The sequence below is a fragment of the Rhinoderma darwinii genome, chromosome 1, assembly GCF_050947455.1.
Source record: "Rhinoderma darwinii isolate aRhiDar2 chromosome 1, aRhiDar2.hap1, whole genome shotgun sequence".
Taxonomy (NCBI): Eukaryota; Metazoa; Chordata; class Amphibia; order Anura; family Rhinodermatidae; genus Rhinoderma; species Rhinoderma darwinii.
In genome coordinates, this window is record NC_134687.1 from 408,216,680 (window position 1) to 408,237,758 (window position 21,079).

Sequence of the window (21,079 nt, forward strand, 5' to 3'; positions counted from 1 at the left end):
TGACTCGTGAAAAAAATAAAAAAAATTAGAACAATGTTTAATCACCTATACACTAATTGTTTAACTAAAAAAAAAATACATTTTTTTCTAGCAACACATTCCCTTTAAGGCCCAAACTAGGCTGCATCCTTAAGGGGTTAATCCCTGAAGACAGTCCCTGCCAGAATATGGCCACCAAAGCCTCGTTGTTCCAGGTCAATCCACAGCCAGGATACGGAACTGAATGGCATACTCGCCCACGGAGAGGTCTCCCTGGTGTAGGGTCAGCAAGGATGCAGCAGCCGAAAAAACTCTCCCAGGTTCCTCAAAGATTGAGCGGAAGGTCTGTAAGAAGCACTGCAAGTCACGGGTCTCTGGTCCCTGATGTTCCCACAGAGGATTAGCCCATGCCAGGGCATTGCCAGTAAGGAGAGAGATGATGAAGGCGATCCTGACGTCATCTGAAGAGAAGAACCTGGCATGTAGTCTGAAGTGGATCAGGCATTGATTAAAAAATCCCCTACAGGACCTCGGGTCTCCGTCATAGCGTGGCGGTAGCAGCAGGAAGCACAGGGGATCGGTACCAGTACAGACAGGAAGTGTAGCAGGAGGAACAGCAGAAATGGGTGCGGTGACGACTGTGGTAGGAACAAGCAGCCGATGGGCTATGGAGGACCTTTGTGTGCCTGGCTGACAGAGGGAGAATCCTCCGCTGGGGAAACTTCTCTAGACTGGCAGGTCACGTGGGTACCCGTAAGACCCGAGACCTGATTGCCCATCATTTCTGGTGGCCCACACTGCCCAAAGACATTATGGACTTTGTTTCGTCCTGCTTAGTGTGTGCAGCTAACAAGGTTGCTCACTCCAGACCTGCTGGTCTGCTCCAGCCGCTGCCGGTGCCCGATGCTCCCTGGCAGCATATAGCTATGGACTTTATTACTGACCTACCTCTCTCTGCAGGATACAGTTCTGTCTGGGTGGTGGTGGATCAATTTTCGAAAATGGCCCACTTAGTTTCTCTGACCGACCTTCTTTCTGCTATTCAACTTGCCAAGCTTTTCGTCCAACACATCTTCCGTCTGCTCGGCTTGCAGCGGCATATTGTGTTTGATCGGGGGGGGGGGGGGTCTGGTTCACCTCTAGGTTCTGGAGAGCCCTCTATAGACTCCTCAACGTGAAATTGGACTTTTCCTCTGCCTACCATCCGCAGTCCAATGGTCAAGTCGAGAGGATCAATCAGATCTTGGAGAACTACCTAGGCCATTCATCTCCAAACAGCATGATAACTGGGTGCCGCTGCTTCCGTGGGCTGAGTTTTCATATAACAATCACACTAGCGAGTCCAGAAAAACCACACCGTTCTTCATTGTCTACGGCCAACATCCACGAATTCCTCTCCCAGTGTCCGTTATGTCCGAGGTACCAGCAGCTGATTCTGCTTTTAGAGACTTCCTGCAGATCTGGCAGCAGACTCGATCCTCCATCCTACTGGCAGTCGACCGCATGAAACGGAAGGCAGACAAGAGGAGAAGAGAGCCTCCTCGATTTCTCCCTGGCACGAAGGTCTGGCTGTCCTCCAGGAATATAAGACTGAGGGTGCCATCGTGCAAATTTGCTCCCAGGTTCCTCTGACCCTTCGAGATCCTGCAGCAAATCAACCCTCTCGCCTACAAGCTTCAGGTGCCTCCTGCACTCAAGATCCCCAACTCCTTCCATGTCTCTCTCCTGAAGCCGGTAGTTCTGAACCGCTATACCAAAACTCCTAGCCCTGTGGTTGCCTCCAGCGGTCCTTCAGACACCTTTGAAGTTAAGGAGATCTTGGACACCAAGAAAGTAAGAGGGAAAACTTTTTATTTGGTAGATTGGAGGGGGTTTGGTCCTGAAGAGAGGTCCTGGGAGCCAGAGGAGAACCTCAATGCTCCTGCCCTTCTGAATAAGTTTCTCTCTCGCTCTGGCCCCAAGAGGAGGGGGCGTAAGAGGGGGAATACTGTCAAGTCCATGGCTGCGGGCCATCAGGCTCACTCACCTCCTGACAGCTGCAGCCATGGGTCGGCGAGTGCTGGCCCCAGTTTCCTCCTCAGGAGACGCCAGCCCTCACTTCCGCTTACCTCAGCCGGATCCCGTAGGGTGCGCATGTACGCTCGTGCCCGCTCTTAAAGGACCAGCGCGCACCTGAAGTTAATGTTAAAATTAGCCCATGAGTACCCTGGACTATAAGAAGGGCTCAGCCCCTTCCACCCTTGCCTGAGCATTGTTGTCGTACCCTAAGTTTGTCTAGCAAATGGTTTCCTAGTGTTTTCCAGTTCCCAGTGTTCCCTGTTCTTGTACCTGTATCCCGTGCTACCTGGAGCAGTAGTCGTGCTTTGCTGTATTCCATGCCTGTCCTGCTACACCATGCCTGACGTCTGCCTCCTGCCTAAGTCCCTAGCTTCTCATTGCTACTATCCGAGCTGCCACAGGTACACTATACGAACTATAGACTGTGACCTGCGTCCTGTTAGCCAGCTGCCATACAGTCAAGGCGGTACGGCCCAGTGGGCCCACGCACCCAACGTGACAACACCTGTGTGGTCAAAATGCTCACTACACCACTAGATGAATTCCTTAAGGGGTATAGTTTCCAAAATGGGGTCTTTTTTGGGGTGTTTCCTTTGTTTCGGCACCACAAGACCTTTTCTAACCTGACATGGTGCCTGAAATATAATTTAAGAAAGGAAGGCCCTAAAATCCACTTGGTGCTCCTTTGCTTCTGGGGCCTTTGTTTCAGTCCATTAGCACACTAGGGCCACATGTGGGATATTACTAAAAACTGCAGAATCAGGGCAATACATATTCAATTGTGTTTCTCTGGTAAAAACCTTCAGTATTACAGGAAAAATGGAAAAAAATTAATTTGCAAACTTCCCTTACACTTTTCTTTAATTCCTGTGAAACGCATAGAGGGTTAACAAACTTTCTAAATGCTGTTTTGAATAATTTAAGGGGTGTAGTTTTTAAAATAGGGTGATTTGTGGGGGTTCCTAATATATAAGGTCCTCAAAGCCACTTCAGATCTGAACTGTTCCCTAAAAAATAGGCTTTTGAAATTTTCTTGAAAATGTGAGAAATTGCTGCTAAACTTATAAGCCTTGTAACGTCCTAGAAAAATAAAAGGATGTTCAAAAAATGATGCCTACATAAAGTAGACATATGAGAAATGTTAACTAGTGACTATTTTGTGTGGTATTACTATCCGTCTCACAAGCAGATACATTTCTCTAAATTTTGGTGTTTTTCACAAAAAAAATATTGAATTTATCTACCAAATTTTTTCACTAACATAAAGTACAATATGTCACGAGAAAACATTCTCAGAATCGCTTGGATAGGTAAAAGCATTACAAAGTTGTTACCACATATAGTAACACATGTCAGATTTGAAAAATGAGGCCCTGTCATTTGGTCCAAAAGTGGCTGCGGCGGGAAGGGGTTAAAAATTTAATAAATAAATAAATAAATAATTCCATAAATAATTAATTAATGAAAACCAATGACTGGAACAAGGCTTAGTCCTAAAGACTCAAGCCTATGAATCCAAATTTAAACTGAACCATCAAAGACCTTGTCCACACAAATTTTATTGGGCGGCAACCCCAGAAAGTCAAGGCAATCATAATTGCCATGGCCCCCCAAAACCGCAGCCTTCTCAATGACAGGTCTAATACATTGCACTACATAGGTAGTGCAATATATTAGAAAAATAATCTGACAGTTGGACCTTCAAGTCCCCTAGTGGGACTAAAGAGAAGTGGAAAAAAAGTGTAAAAAAAGTAAAAATAAAAGTTGTTAAAAGTAAAATAAACGTTTCAAGTAATAAAATAAATAAACCATACATATTTGGTATCGCCGCGTCCGTAACGGTCTGAACTATAAAAATATAATTTATTCCACGCGGTGAACAGCATAAAAAAAAAAACTTAAAAAACAATGCCAGAATTTAGTTTTTTTGGTCACTTTGCCCTTCAAAAATTGGAATAAAAAGTGATCAAAGAGTTGCATATATCCAAAAATGGTACCAATACTAACGACAGCTTGTCCGGCAAAAAAAGAAACAGCCCTCATACAGCTTCGTCGACTAAAAAATGAAAAAGTCATGGTTCTCAGGAAATGGCGACAGAAAAAATACATTCCTTTTACAAAGTAATTTTATTGTGCAAAAAGTTGTAAAACATAAAAAAATTCTATAAATTAGGTATCGCCGGAATTGTACTGACCTGCAGAATAAAGTTAACATGTAATTTATAACGCGTTGTGAACGCTGTATAACAAAAACTAAAAAACTATGCCAGAATTGCTGTTTTTTGGTCACCTTACCTCTCAAAAAATAGGATAAAAAGTGATCAAAAAGTGTACCCCAAAATGGTACCAATAATACCTACAGCTCGTCCCACAGAAAAACAGGCCTCATACACTACGTCTATGAAAAATAAATTACCGTATATATCGGCGTACAAGACGACTTTTTACACCCTTAAAAAAATGTCAAAAGTGTGGGGTCGTCTTATATGCCGGATATTGTCTTGTACACAGGTTGTGTCTTACCTTGTGAGCCTGCAGTCCGGTACACAGGCTCCCGGGATGCACGGAATCCGCCACGGATCTGAGGGAAGCCGGTATTAGCCACCAGGGAACATCTCTGTAAGCCTCCGTAGATCTCCCTTTCCTCTCATTCCCTGCCTCTCAGATCTCGCGCGATGAAGCAGCCTATCTGCGCATGCGCGAGTTCAAAGAGACAGAGAGTCCTGGGTCCTGCCGCCGATGACCATAGTGAAGCGCTCCTGCACGAAATGGCAAGTATATCTTAAATTCTATATTTTAAGGGTAAAAGTTGGGGGTCGTCTTATACGCCCAGTCGTCTTATACGCCGACATATACGGTAGTTAAGGCTCCAATATGTCAGAACAGAAAAATATGCAGTTGTGCCGGCCCGAGGGGAACATTTTTTCTGTTTCAAAGGGCGAATTATCAAGGCCCTAAAATTGGGGAACCAGGAAGGGTAGGGCCCAAACATATCTGCTGGAAGTGAGGGCACCCGTATTATACCAGAACAGCACTTTCCCAGCAAAATTCCCCAAACTGCAAATGAGCGGAATGTGGACCAAAAGAGGGATAAGAAAGGACACCATTTATCAGTGCGACACTGGCCTGTGCAGAAGGGCCTGTGCAAATATCTATGGATTATTTTGTTTTTTTACCCATTATACCACCTGACTATGCCCCTGATGTACTCTGCCCAGCTTACATGTACCCCCACATTATAAACCAAAATAGCAGTAAAACTCCAAACAAAACTACTACCAAGCAAAATCCACGCTCCAAAAGCCAAAAGGCGCTCCCTCCCTTCTAAAACCCTATAGCGCGCCTAAACAGCTGTTTACTTCCACATATATGGCATCGCTATACCCAAGAGAACCCTTTTTAAAATTTTTGAGGTGTGTGTCTCCAGTGGCACAAGCTGGGCATGGCATATTTGACACTGAAATGGCATAGCTAGGGAAAAACTTAAATTTTTACTTTGCACTATCCACAGTGCAATCATTTATGGAAAAGACCTGTAGGGTGAAAATTCTCATTACACCGCTTAATAAATACCTTGAAGGGTGTAGTTTCCAAAATGGGGTCACTTGTCAGGGGTTTCTTTTATTATTTTACATCAGAGCCTCTGCAATTGTGAACCAATACTTTGTAAGACGCCAAATTAGGCCTCAACTTCGCATGGTGCTCTTTCACTCCTGAGTCTGGTCAAATGTTAGGGCCACATGTAGGATGTTTCTAAAACCGGGAAACACAGCATAATAATTAGAGCGCAGTCTTGCTATGGTGGCACAAGCTGGGCACCACCTATTGGCATATCTATGCAAAAAAATCCAATTTTCACTCTGCAACATATAGTGCACACTAATTTCTGCAAAACACCTGCGGGGTTAACATGCTCACTAGGTGAATACCTTGAGGGGTGTAGTTTCCAAAATGGGGTCACTTTTGGGGGGTTTTCACTGTTTTGGTCCCACAGAGGCTTTGCAATTGCGATATAGCGCACAGAAACCAATCCAGCAAAATCTGCACTCCAAAAGCCAAATGGCGCTCCTTCCCTTCTGAGCCCTGCCGTGTGTCCAAACAACAATTTATGACCACATATGGGGTATTGCCGTACTATAGAGAACTTGCTTTACAATGTTGGTTTTTTATTTTCCTTTATTTGTTGAGAAAATGAAAAATTTTGAGCTAAAGCTACGTCTTATTGGAGAAAAACGATTTTTTTTATTTTTACTGTAATAAAATCTATGAAACACCTGTGGGGTCAAAATTCTCACTACCTGGATGAATCTCTCAAGGGGTGTATTTTCCTAAATTGAGTCACTTTTTGGGCGTTTTCACGGTTTTTGTCTCTCAGGGGCGTTGCAAATGCGACATGGCCTCCGCAAACCATTCCCGCTAAATTTGAGCTCCAAAAGCCAAATGGCGCTCCTTCTGTTCTAAGCCCGTCTGTGTGTCCAAACAGCCGTTTATAACCACATATGGGGTATTGTTTACTCAGGAGAAATGGCTTTACAAATGTTGCAGTGCTTCTTTTCCTTTTAGTCATTGTGGATAAAATGGAGAAAAAAACACACGGCGCCACCTTGTGCAGATCAGTCGGGAAGGGGTGAGACAAGAGTACAAGTAATGTGCTCACCTAGATACGATGGTAATAAACGTGTAGGTAAAAACCACAGTGCTGCTGCCAGATCCGAGTCGGTATCCAATTGGACCGCTTAGGTACAGAGAATTGCAGGAGAAAAAGGGATCATTCCAGGGGCGCTGCTGTGTGGTAGGAATAATATGAACGAAATCCGGAGATAATAATTATTCAATTTATTCGAGGAAAGTGGCTACGCGTTTCAACGATGAACAATCGTCTTCATCAGGCCATGTGCATAATACATTGAACAGGTCTTATATAACATCTGGGTTCAAACAAGACACGAGTAAAAAAACCGCCAAATCTGTAAAGGTCAAGGTGCGATCGTGACGTCACAACCGGCTTTTTCTCATTCATTGTACAAACCGTGGAGCGGTGAAAAAATGCACATGTTTAATACACCAAATCATTCACAGTAAATTGTTGTCCAAGGGAAGGGTAATAAATACAGAGTTTGTGAAAAAACTTTTCTAAATGATGTCGGTATACAACTGTAAAAACATTACTGAAGTTAATATGTTGCTAGGTAGCAGTGAGGGACGCCGGGACGCGAAATTCGTCACCAAGGCAACCAAGCGCAACAGAGTACAGGAGGGTTTGCGTATTGCTGTAAGACGGTTATATGGACTTCTTTAAAAATGATTCAAATACATTGTGAAGGTATAAAAAATAATAAATAAAAAATAATAAAATGTTTGGACATGTAGCAATATTTTTACATGGATAAAATATATTTTGCAAGGATGTGGTTAGAGCGTAGCTATGTAACGGCGAGTGACGCCAAAAACGCGAGTTTCGTCACCAAGGTTACCAAGCAGGGGATACTGCAACAGAGCATAGTGGGATCTGTGCTGGAGATTATAAAGACTGCTTAGGGCAAAATTAGTTATTAGAAAATGCTTTCTAAAGAAAAAAACAAACATTCAGCATATAGTATTATTTTTACATGTAAAATTTTAGATACTAGAAAATGCATTATATAAATATAGTGTGGAGGGTATAGTATTATTAATACACAGGTAAAAAATGTGTATCCTGCAAAAACATTTTTTACCTGTGTATTAATAATACTATACCCTCCACACTATATTTATATAATGCATTTTCTAGTATCTAAAATTTTACATGTAAAAATAATACTATATGCTGAATGTTTGTTTTTTTCTTTAGAAAGCATTTTCTAATAACTAATTTTGCCCTAAGCAGTCTTTATAATCTCCAGCACAGATCCCACTATGCTCTGTTGCAGTATCCCCTGCTTGGTAACCTTGGTGACGAAACTCGCGTTTTTGGCGTCACTCGCCGTTACATAGCAACGCTCTAACCACATCCTTGCAAAATATATTTTATCCATGTAAAAATATTGCTACATGTCCAAACATTTTATTATTTTTTATTTATTATTTTTTATACCTTCACAATGTATTTGAATCATTTTTAAAGAAGTCCATATAACCGTCTTACAGCAATACGCAAACCCTCCTATACTCTGTTGCGCTTGGTTGCCTTGGTGACGAATTTCGCGTCCCGGCGTCCCTCACTGCTACCTAGCAACATATTAACTTCAGTAATGTTTTTACAGTTGTATACCGACATCATTTAGAAAAGTTTTTTCACAAACTCTGTATTTATTACCCTTCCCTTGGACAACAATTTACTGTGAATGATTTGGTGTATTAAACATGTGCATTTTTTCACCGCTCCACGGTTTGTACAATGAATGAGAAAAAGCCGGTTGTGACGTCACGATCGCACCTTGACCTTTACAGATTTGGCGGTTTTTTTACTCGTGTCTTGTTTGAACCCAGATGCTATATAAGACCTGTTCAATGTATTATGCACATGGCCTGATGAAGACGATTGTTCATCGTTGAAACGCGTAGCCACTTTCCTCGAATAAATTGAATAATTATTATCTCCGGATTTCGTTCATATTATTCCTACCACACAGCAGCGCCCCTGGAATGATCCCTTTTTCTCCTGCAATTTTAGTCATTGTGGAAATTAGAAAAAATTAGCTAAACCTACATTTGCTTTGAAAAAATTTAGATTTTCATTTTCACGGCCTACTTCCAATAATTTCTGCAAAAAACCTGTGGGGTCAAAATGCTCACTGTACCACTAGATAATTTCCTCACGGGGTGTAGTTTCCAAAATGGGGTCACTTGTGGGGGTTTCCACTGTTTTGTCCCCTCGGGGGCTTTGCAAATGCGATATGGCCTCCCCCAAATCATTCCTGCTAAATTTGAGCTCCAAAAGCCAAATGGCGCTCTTTCCCTTCTAAGCCCTGCCGTGTGTCCAAACAGCCGTTTATGACAACATATGGGGTATTGTTTTACTCGGGAGAAATTGCTTTACAAATGTTGTGGTGCTTTTTCTTCTTTAGTTCTTGTGGAAATGAGAAAAAATTAGCTAAACCTATATTTTCTTTTAAAAAATTAATATTTTCATTTTCATGGCCTACTTCCAATAATTTCTGAAAATAAACCTGTGGGGTGAAAATGCTAACTATACCCCTAGATAATTTCCTTGAGGGGTGTAGTTTCCTAAATGGGGTCACTTTTGGGGGGATTTCCACTGTTTTGGCACCGCAAGAGCTCTTCAATCCTGACATGGTGCCTAAAATATATTCTAATAAAAAGGAGGCCCCAAAATCCTTTAGGTGCTCCTTTGCTTCTGAGGCCTGTGCTTCAGTCCATAAGCGCACTAGGACCACATATGGGATATTTCTAAAAACTGCAGAATCTGGGAAATAAATATTGAGGTGTGTTTCTCTGGTAAAAACTTGTTTTGCAAAAAAAGGATTAAAAAGGAATTTCAGCAACAACAAAAAATTAAATTTGTAAATTTCACCTCTACTTTGCTTTAATTCCTGTGAAACGTCTAAAGGGTTAAGAAACTTTCTAAATGCCTTGTAACATCCTAGAAAAATAAAAGAATGTACAAAAAACTATGCCAATCTAAAGTAGACATATGGGGGATGTTAATTAGCAACAAGTTTGTATAACTGCCTGTCTTACAACTAGATACGTTAAAATTTAGAAAAATTCAAATTTTTGCAATTTTTCTCTACATTTTGTTTTTTTTCACAATTAAATATTGAATGTATCCAGCAAATTTCTCCATTAACATAAAGTCCAATGTGTCCCGAGAAAACAATCTCAGAATCGCTTGGATAGGTAAAAGCATTCCGTAGTTATTACCACATAAAGTGAAACATGTCAGATTTGAAAAATGAGGCTCTGTCAGGAGTCAAAAGTGGCCAAAGCAGGAAGGGGTTAAGGGTGTGCATATTTATGCAACCACATTATTTCTGTTCTTTATTTTTATTTTTCCACTCTAAAAGATTTCAGTTTGTTTTTTAATACAATTGTACAGATTATAGGTGACATTAAAGGTGGAAAAAATTCTGAAATGATTCATCTTGGACTGATTTTTTGATATGACAAAAACCTGGCATTTTAACAGGGGTGTGTAGACTTTTTATATCCACTGTATATTAGAAAACTATGATTTCCTAGTCTACAAATAAATTAAAAAAACAAAACTTAACTTTAAGGATCTGATCTGATCTGGGGTCTGATTTAATTTTGTCATCTAATCTGATGTCTATGCAGGTGACTTGGATGCCACATGTGAGTAGAAGATGGACACTTCGTCCAGGCATGGAATATCTAAGAGCAGGCGCGAGAAGCAGCAGCCAGAACTGCAACTTGGTGAGTTACTGCACTGTTTAACCCTTTAAGGAGACAGCCTGATTTGGCCTTGTGGACACAGCCGATTTTTTTCAAACCCCAAAAGTTGTAAAGCAATTCTCCTGATTACGGCAATAGCCCATATGCGGTAATAAACTGCTGTTTGGACCCATGGCAGCGCTCAGAAGGGAAGGAGCGCCATTTGGATTTAGGAGTGCAGATTATGCTGGAATACTTTTCAGTGCCATTTCGTGTTTGGAAAGCCCTGGAGGCAGCAAAACAGTGGAAACCATCCAAAAGTGACAACATTTTGGGAACTACACCCCTCAATGAATTTTTCTAGGGGTATAGTAAACATTTTGAACACACAGGTTTTCTTGCAGAATTTAGTAGAAGAAACTTAGAAATGTTACATTTTTACAAGGAATAAAGGACAAAAAGAACCCCAACATTTGTAAAGCAATTTCTCCCGATTACGACAATGCACCATATGTGGTAATAAACTGCTGTTTGGACCCACGGCAGGGCTTAGAAGGGAAGGAGCGCTTTTTGGCTTTTGGAGCTAAAATTTTGCTGGAATGGTTTTCAGTTGTCATGTCGCATTTGCAAAGCCAAAGGGACCAAAACATTGGAAACCACCCTAACTATAAGTTTCCCCTTAAGGAATCTATCTAGGGGTATAGTGAGCATTTAGACCCCACAGGTCTTTTGCAGAATTTATTAGAATTAGGCCGTGAAAATGAATATCAATATTTTTTCCATTAATATGTTGAATTTTTTCATTTTCACAAGGGATAAAGGAGAAAAAGGACCCAAACATTTGTCAAGCAATTTCTCCCGAGTACGGCAATAACCCACATGTGGTCATAAATGGGGTTTTTTTCATTAGAAATTAATGAACCTCTTCAGGACTGATACATTTTTGCTTTTTCATTTTCATTTTTCACTCCCCGCCTTCCAAGAACCATAACTTTTTTCTTTTTCAGTCAATGGAGTGGTGCGAGGGCTTAATTTTTTGTGGGAGGAGTTGTAGTTTCTATTGACACCATTTAAAGTACCATATAATGTACTGTGAAACTGAAAAAATTCTTTGTGGGGTGAAATTGGAAAAAACTGCGATTCCTCCACTGTTTGGGTTTAATTTTTACGTCTTTCACCGTGCGGTAAAAACAGCAACTTAACTTTATTCTGCGTCTTAAAACGATTACGGCGATACCAAATTTATATTTTACCACTTATACAAAGGGAAAACTATTTGTTAACTCCTTAAGATCCGAGCCATTTTTTGATTTTTGTTTTTTCACTCCCCTCCTTCCAAGAGTCATAACCCCTTTATTTTTCTGTCAATTGAGTGATGTGAGGGCTTATATTTTGCGGGAGGAGTTGTAGTTTCTAATGGCACCATTTAAGTTACTATATAATGTACTGGGAAGCTGAAAACAAATTCTTTGCAGACTCAAATTGGAAAAAACTGTGATTCCTACATTGTTTTTTGGGTTTCGTTTTTTAGGGGGGGTGATGAGCTGTCAGAGGGGCCGCCCCCCTATTATCAACGCCTCAGATGCTGCGATCGACCGCAGCATTTGAGGGGTTAAGCAGCCAGGGACAGCGTGATCGATGCTCCTGACAGTTTGTCCCGGGTGTCGGCTGCAAAACACCCGCAGCGCATGGAGAGCGTTCAGCGCGTAAGCACGCTCTATTCTCCTGTTTTGTTTCACAATATTGCGAGAGCCATAACTTTTTTTCTTTTTTCGTGGATTGAGCGGTGTGAGGGCGTATTTTTTGCGGGACAAGCTGTAGTTTTTATTGGTATCATTTTTTCGTACATACAACTTTTTGATTGTTTTTTATTACATTTTTTTTAGAGCTAAGGTGACCAAAAACCAGAGATTAAATTCTTTATTTTTTACAGTGTTCACCGTGCGAGTTAAAAAACTGTATATTGTAATAGTTCAGACTTTTACAGACACAGCGATATCAATTTTATTTATTATTTTTTAATTACTTTAGAAGAAAAATGTGAAATTAGATTTTTTTTTAACCTTTAATATTTTTTTTCACTACTAATAACTTTATTTAACTTTTTTTTACACTTTTTTTTACACATTCGCTTGAACTAGTGATCGTTAGATCGCTGATACAATACACTGAAGTACTAATGTATTGCAGGATATTGCAATTTTTACAGGCTTCTGTAACAGCGCGATCGCTGTTCATGTCCGTTAGTCCCGGGTGTCAGCTGTAATACACAGCTGACACCCACAGCGTTTGGAGCGGGCTCAGCGTGTGAGCCCGCTCCATACATCACCCCCCGCACCACGATGTGCTATTACGTGATGGTGCGAGAAGGAGTTAATGCTTGGGGGACAGTGCAAAGTGAAAATTTTAATTTTCCACTGATATGCCATTTTAGTGCACAATAGGTTGCGCCCAGTTTGTGCCATTGAAGACAAATACCTCACAAAATGTTAAGCGGGTACTCCCGAGTATGGCAATGCCATATATGTGGACGCAAACTGTTGTTTGGGCACACTGTAGGGTTCAGAAATGAGGGAGCACCATTTGGCTTTTGGAGCGTGGATTTAGCTTGGTAGTTTTTCTGTTTGGGGTTTTACTTCTATTTCAGTTTATAATGTGGGGGCATATGTGAGCTGTGCGGAGTACATCAGGGCATAATAAGAGGATATAATGATGCGGTAAATAAATAATAATCCGCAGATGTGTGGCCGATGTCGCACTGATAAATGGTGCCAATCTTATCCACTTTGGGAACGCTCTGCACATTTTGCGTTGCCATATTCTGAGAGTCAGAACTTATTTTTTTTTTCCACCGGAGCATTGTGAGGGCTTACTTTTTGCAAAGCAATCTGTAGTTTTCACTGGCATCATTTTGGGGTACATGCGATTTGTTGATGACTTTTTATTACATTTTTTGTCAAACAAGGTGCCAAAAAACAAGCAATTCTGCCAAAGTTTTTTTTTTTTTTTTTTTTACAGTGTTCATCATGGGCAATAAATTACAATTTTACTTTATTCTGCTGGTCGATACGATTTCGGCACGATACCTTATGTATATAACTTTTTTATGTTTTGCAGCGTTTGCATAATAAAATCACTTTTTTTAAAACAACTAATTTATTTTTTGTGTCACCATATTCTGAGAGCCATAACTTTTTTTATTTTTCAGTCAAAAAAGCTGTGTAAGGGCTTGTTTTTTGCGGGACAGGTTGCAGTTTTTATTGGTACTATTTTGGGGTACATGCGACTTTTTGATCACATTTTATTCTATATTTTGGGAGGGGTGATGACCAAAAAATAGCAATTCTGGTATTGTTTTTTATTTATTTTTGTTGCCGTGTTCACCGTGCGGGGAAAAGTAACATTATAGTTTTATAGCTTGTGTCGTTACGAACGCGATGATATAAAATATGTGTACTTTTTTTTTAATGGTTTCATTTTTCCCCTATAATAAATTAGTTATAGTAGAAAAAGCAGTTTTTGTTTTTTTAACTTATAACTTTTATTTTTACACTTTTATAAAACATTTTTATTAACTTTTTTTTTGGACCCAATAGGAGACTTGAAGGCCTGCAGCACTGATCCCTGCTATAATACATTACACTACCTACATAGTATAATGTATTATAACTGTTCATTGTGATGCTGACAGTCACTGACAGGAAGCCTATAATAACCAGCTCATAGGCTTCCGTCTGGCCCCTGGTTGCCAAGCCAACCATCGGCAACACTCGTTGGGTCTGCTGATCTGCTACAAACCCCTTAAATGCGGTGATCGAAATAGATCGCCGCATTTAAGGGGTAAATTACCGAAATGGACAGCTGGCCAGCAAAAGTGGCGTGTCAGTTGTCGGAGACAGCTGACCTCCTGGTTCCCGGTGCACACTGTCACTGACAGTGTGCACCGGGAATCACTCAGTAACTGTACGACCTGTGCATGAAGAAACTTCCTGCCAGGACGTACAGTTGCTTCCTCGTGCGCCTAAGGGATAAAATGTTTACATTATTCTAATTTTCCATTAGATCTCCTGATGTCTATGTATTACTTAATTAATTTTGAAAATATATTAGAAAATAACTAACAGGACCCCAGATCTAGGGGCAGATAATGATAGATTATTTTTGTGTTAGTATGTATTAAATGATGTCTTTGTATAAACGCATTTTTATGTCGTTTTAAACGCATATTACAAAGCCTATTGAAGTCTAGAGAGAAAAAAGTCTGTAAAAAAAATACCTAGCGACTGCTGCATGAAAAAAATTTACACTGACCACAAAAAATGCAAAAAGAAGCCGCAAACCAAAAAGGCTATGTAGACGGATTCTTATGGTCCTGTAGATTTTCTATAACTCTGAAAAACGCAGGTAAAAGTGGTAAAATCATGGTTCTTAGGATATGATATGAATCTCCTGTGGAACAATCTGAGTTTATAGAACACAAGCTCTCATGTGGAATGATAAATTATTCAGTATATCAATGATCAACAAAAAGTATTTGGCAAGATCTGGTCGCTATGGTTCCACTTCCTGCAAGGCAATACAGACTAAAAACAGACTTGCTGAACCAGAAGAACAGAACAGATTCTTTTTTCAATGCTGACTTATGTGAAATGAGTTCCTCAAACACCAGTGCAGGATGGGTAATCCTATAGAGGAATATCAGACACAAATACCTACCTAAAATAACTACATTTTTCTAGCAGATTATCTTTACTGTTACAACACCATGATTTACAATAATAATTTAAGGTCTAATTTTTAAAACTACTATAATAAATCAACGTGGCTGACCTCAGGTTGGGTCGTGCCCTGTGCTATACCTTCTATCGACACCGCCCCTATGGTGTACAATTAATCAGTGGCGTAAATAGAGTCTGTCATGACCATGGCCGCGGGCCGTCAAGCTCACTCATCTCCTGACGGCCGCAGTCATGGATCTGCGAGCGCTGGCCCCAGCCTCCTCCTCAGGAGACGCCAGCACTCACTTCCGCTTAGCTCGGCCGGGTCCCGTAGGGTGCGCGCGCACGCTCGTGCCCGCTCTTAAAGGGCCAGTGCGCGAACCTGAGTTAAAGTCAAAATTGGGCCATGAGCACCCTGGACTATAAGAGGGGCCCAGCACCTTCCTGCCTTGCCTGTGCGTTGTTGTCTTACCTTAAGTTTGTCTATGCAAATGGTGTCCTAGTGTTTCCCAGTTCCCAGTGTTTTCCGTTCCTGCTACCTGTATCCCGTGCTATCCTGGTCAAGTGCCATGTTTAGCTGAAGTCTTGCTGCGCTGTGTTCCACGCCTGGCGTCTGCCTGCTGCCTAGTCCCAGCCGAGCCAGTCTTGCTACTGTCTGAGCTACCACAGGTACACTATACAAACCATAGACTGTGACCTGTGTCCTGTTGGCCAGCTGCTATACTGTCAAGGCGGTATGGCCCAGTGGGTCTACGTACCCAACGTGACAGTACGCTCAGGCCATGGACCCCGCTGGTCAATCCAAGACCATAATGACATCACAAGAGATGCGGGCGGATATGCTAGACCGCCGGTCTCAACAGGACCAACTCCGCCAGACCTTGAACAGTATTGCACGTCGGCTGGAGCTGTAAGCTGCCGATCCTCCTACTACACCTCCTGGCACTATTGATCCTCTGACTACACCTCCTGGCAGTGCTGATCCCCGATTTTCTTTGCCACTTCCCGACCGCTATGATGGAGACGCAAGGACCTGCCGTGGATTTTTGAACCAGTGCCAGATCCACTTCAGCCTGTATGCAAGGGCATTTTCGTCTGATGGCGCAAGGGTCGCTTTCATCGGCTCTCTACTCACTGGCAGGGCCCTTGCATGGGCGAATCCTATCTGGAAGAGACAAGGACCAGAGAACCGTGACTTCCAGGGGTTCCTCGGGACATTTCGCACGGTGTTTAAGGAGCCTGGACGAGTCTAGTCTGCAGCCGCCCACTTGCTGAACCTACGCCAGGGAGACACCACCGTGTGTGAGTACGCCATCCACTTCCGCACCCTGGCGGGAGAACTGTTGTGGAACAATGAGGCCCTGGTGGCTACATTCTGGCAGGGACTGTCTCCTAAGATTAAGGACGAGCTTGCCGCTCGAGATCTCCCATCTACCCTGTATGACCTCATCCTTCTGGCCGCCCGGATTGATATAAGGATCCGAGATTGGCTCCGTGAAGCTCGTTGGGAGGGAGGACTCCCTAGTCCAGTCCCTACTGTGCAGCAACCCCTGCTGTCCTCAGATGCCGATCCTTCTAAGGAGTCTGTGAGGATGGACGAGTTTAAGCTATCTACCCAAGAGAGACAACGCAGACGCACCTCGGGACTCTGTCCATATTGCGGCCTCGGAGGCCATCTTGTGCGTCTGTGTCCCCAAAAGCCCCAAAGTCTAGGGTTGGTAGGAGAGACAACCTTGGATAAAGAAGGACTTTTGTCCAAATTGTCCATTCCCGTGACCATAATGTGCGGCAAAAAAACGCATCGGGTCTCTGCGGATCTGGACTCTGGATTCACTGCTAATTTCATTCGTAGAGACCTGGATCTTCTCCAATTGCCCACAACCCCTCTGGAGAGGCCGTTGATGGTTGCATCTGTAAATGGACTACCTCTGCCAGACCCAGTTATAGCTGTGACCAAGCCACTGAGGCTCCAAGTGGGAGCTCTCCACTCCGAGCTCCTCTCGTTCTTTGTCTTGCCCAGGGCTGTTAACCCCTTGCTGCTGGGTCTGCCTTGGCTCCAACTACATGCCCCAGTCCTGATCTGGAACTCTGGAGAGGTTCTCCAGTGGGGCACTGAGTGTCTCAACCGTTGCCTGGCACAGATTAGTTCGGCTCAGCCTCCTCTGCCTCGGTCATTGGCAGGATTGCCTGGTCATTATGTTGCATTTTCGGACATCTTCAACGAGAAAGAGGCGGAGACGCTACCCCACACCGGGCATATGACTGTCCTATTGAGCTGATCCCCGGTGCATCCCTTCCCCGTGGTAGGGTAAATCCTCTCTCCTTGCCAGAGACTTTGTCGTTGTCCGCCTATGTTAAAGAGAATTTAGAGAGGGGCTTTATATGGAAGTCTTCCACCCCGGCAGGAGCCGGGTTCTTCTTCGTCAAAAAAAAGGATGGTTCCCTGCGTCCTTGTATCGACTACCGGGGTCTCAACCAGATTACGGTGAAAAATAGGTATCCATTGCCATTGATCTCAGAACTGTTTGATTGTATACGTGGTGCCAAGATTTTTTCCAAACTAGACCTGCGTGGGGCTTACAACCTAATCCGGATTCACCGGGATGATGAATGGAAGACTGCATTTAACACCCGTGACGGACACTATGAATATCTAGTAATGCCCTTTGGCCTGTCTAATGCTCCCGCGGTCTTCGTTAATGATATCTTCCGTGACCTCCTCTATGTTTGTGTTGTGGTCTATCTTGATGACATCTTGATTTTTTCTCCAGATCCTATGACTCATCAGAGACATGTCCGTCAAGTTTTGCTTCGGTTAAGGTAGAGTCGTCTGTACGCCAAGTTGGAGAAGTGCGCGTTTGAGAGAGATGCGCTACCCTTCCTGGACTACATCGTCTCGAATCGAGGTCTCAAGATGGATCCTGAAAAGGTAAAGTCCATCCTGTAATGGCCACGCCCTCAAGGATTGAGGGCCATACAGCGCTTTCTGGGATTCGCCAATTTTTACAAACAGTTCATTCCAAACGGACCACAAGAATCTCACCTATCTCCAGACGGCCCAACGGCTGAACCCTCGTCAGGCCAGGTGGTCGCTGTTCTTTACCAGGTTCCAGTTTGAGCTCCATTATCGCCCGGCTGACAAGAATGTGAGGGCCGATGCCTTGTCTAGGTTATTCGAGACAGAGGACACTATGGAAATTCCACAGAATATTATTGACCCGTCTTGCATTGTCTCTGTCAACCCCCTGCAAGTTAGGGACATTCCTACGTGGAGGACCTTTATGCGCCTGGCTGACAGAAGGAGAATCCTCCGCTGGGGACACTGCTCTAGACTGGCAGGTCACGCGGGTACTTGTAAGACCCGAGACCTGTTTGCCCGTAATTTCTGGTGGCCCACGCTGCCAAAAAACATCATGGACTTTGTTTCTTCCTGCTCGGTGTGTGCAGCTAACAAGGTCGCTCACTCCAGACCTGCTGGCCTGCTCCAGCCGCTGCCTGTGCCCGATGCTCCCTGGCAGCATATAGTTATGGACTTTTTTACGGACCTGCCTCCCTCTGCGAGATGCAGTACTGTCAGGGTGGTGGTGGACCAATTTTCAAAGATGGCCCACTTCTTTCCGCTGACCAGCCTTCCTTCTGCGCCTCAACTGGCCAATGTAACGTCTACGACCGCGGCCCGTCGTTCTGACTTACCCTCTGACGGCCGTGGCCTTGTGAGTTCTCTGTGGCGTCTCCCTCCTGTGAGACGCCGGCACTCACTTCCTGGATCTGAGACTGTCTCCGCAAGGGCGCGCACGCCCGCACGTGCACTGCCTTAAAGGGCCAGTGCGCGCACAATTGCAGGAAGTCTGCAATTAGTCCAGAATGCTGCTGAACTATAAAAGGGGCTCTGCCCTCTTGATCATTGCCTGAGCGTTGTTGTGTACCTAAAGTTTGTCTTGCAAATGGTCCCCTAGTGTTTTCCAGTTCCCAGTGTTACCTGTTCCTGGTGCCTGTACCCTGTATCCAGTGCCTCTGTGCCATCTGGAGTTGAAGTCGAGTTGTGTCTTCCGCTACATCTACTGTGTCACACCCCGCCAGGTGTCTGCCTACTGCTGGAGCCTCATCTTCAGCCTGAATCACCGCTACTGTCTACATTGCCTCAGTACCCTTCCTGGACTATATACTTTGTATTGTACCTGGTTGGCCAGCTGCTATGCCGCTACGTGGTATGGCCCAGTGGGTCCACACCCCGCGCCATGACAGCCAACCTTTTCAACCAACACATCTTCCGCCTGCATGGCTTGCCGCGGCATATTGTGTCTGATCGGGGGGTTCAGTTCACCTCGAAGTTCTGGAGAGCCCTTTGCGGACTCCTCAATGTGAGATTGGACTTTTCCTCAGCCTACCATCCTCAGTCCAATGGTCAAGTCGAGAGGATCAATCAGATCTTGGAGAACTACCTACGCCACTTTATCTCCAAGCAGCATGATGACTGGGTGCAGCTGCTTCCGTGGGCTGAGTTCTCCTATAATAATCACACTAGCGAGTCCACAAGGAAAACACCGTTCTTCATGGTCTATGGCAACACCCACTAATTCCTCTCCTGGTGCTCGTTATGTCTGAAGTACCAGCAGCTGATTCTGCTTTTAGGGACTTCCTACAGATCTGGCAGCAGACTCGATCCTCCATCCTACTGGCAGTCGACCCCATGAAACGGAAGGCAGACACGAGAAGAGAACCTCCTCAATTTCTCCCTGGAACGAAGGTCTGGCTGTCCTCTAGGAATATCCGACTGCGGGTGCCATCGTACAAATTTGCTCAGAGGTTCCTTGGACCCTTCGAGATCCTACAGCAGATCAACCCTGTCGCCTACAAGCTTCGGCTGCCTCCTATCCTCAAGATCCCCAACTCCTTCCATGTCTCCCTCCTGAAGCCAGTGGTTCTGAGCCGCTATACCAAGACTCCTAGCCCTGCGGTTGCCTCCAGCGGTTCTTCAGACACCTTCGAGGTTAAGGAGATCTTGGACACCAAGCGAGTAAGAGGAAGAACTTTTTATTTGGTGGATTGGAGGGGGTTTGGTCCTGAAGGACCTGTAACCTGTATCCGGTGCTATCCTGGTCAAGTGCCGTGTTGAGCTAAAGTCGTGCTGTGTTGTGTTCCACGCCTGGCGCCTGCCTGCTGCCTTGTCCCAGCCGAGCCTGTCTTGCTACTGTCTGAGCTACCACAGGTACACTATACGAACCATAGATTGTGACCTGTGTCCTGTTGGCCAGCTGCTATACCGTCAAGGCGGTACGGCCCAGTGGGTCCACATACCATATGTGACAGTGTCCTATGGGCCCCTGGGCAAATTTTGTACCTGGGTTCCCCCCACCTCGTTGCACGGATGTGCGGACCCCGGTGGTGTTGCGGGTCTCGAAGACAACATCGCTATAAGGCAATTTTCTATGTATGATAATATACCTTTTAAATTATCCAGTCATAAAGTTATCAAATATTACCACTATTTGCTACACAAGGATACAAAGAACAAATATCACTATACTGTTACTAAACAAAACCCAGTATGCCAAGGCCCATATTACCAATTATACCACTATGCAAGGGACAAACAATACTGTCACACCATGACCACATATTATCACCACTTAGCGACTTAATACTAAAACCATACTGTTACTGAATAATGCCGCCAAACCATGACCATATATTACAGGGGTCAGCAACCTGTGGCACCAGTGCCACAGCCGGCACTTGGGGCATGATTTGCTGGCCCACTTCCCTCTCCCAGTGTCCAGTGCCATTGTGTGCTTAGCGGCGCTGGACACAGGGAGAGAGAGCGGCACTCCATTATGTACTTGGCAGCGCTGATCACCAGGAGAGAGAGAAGTGCAAGAACACCGTGAAACGCTGCTCTCTCCTGCACCTATTCCCTGTCGCCTATCAGAGGATGTCCAGGCAGAAGAAGAGATGCAGGGCTGGTGCAGACTGGAGCTATTTCTACT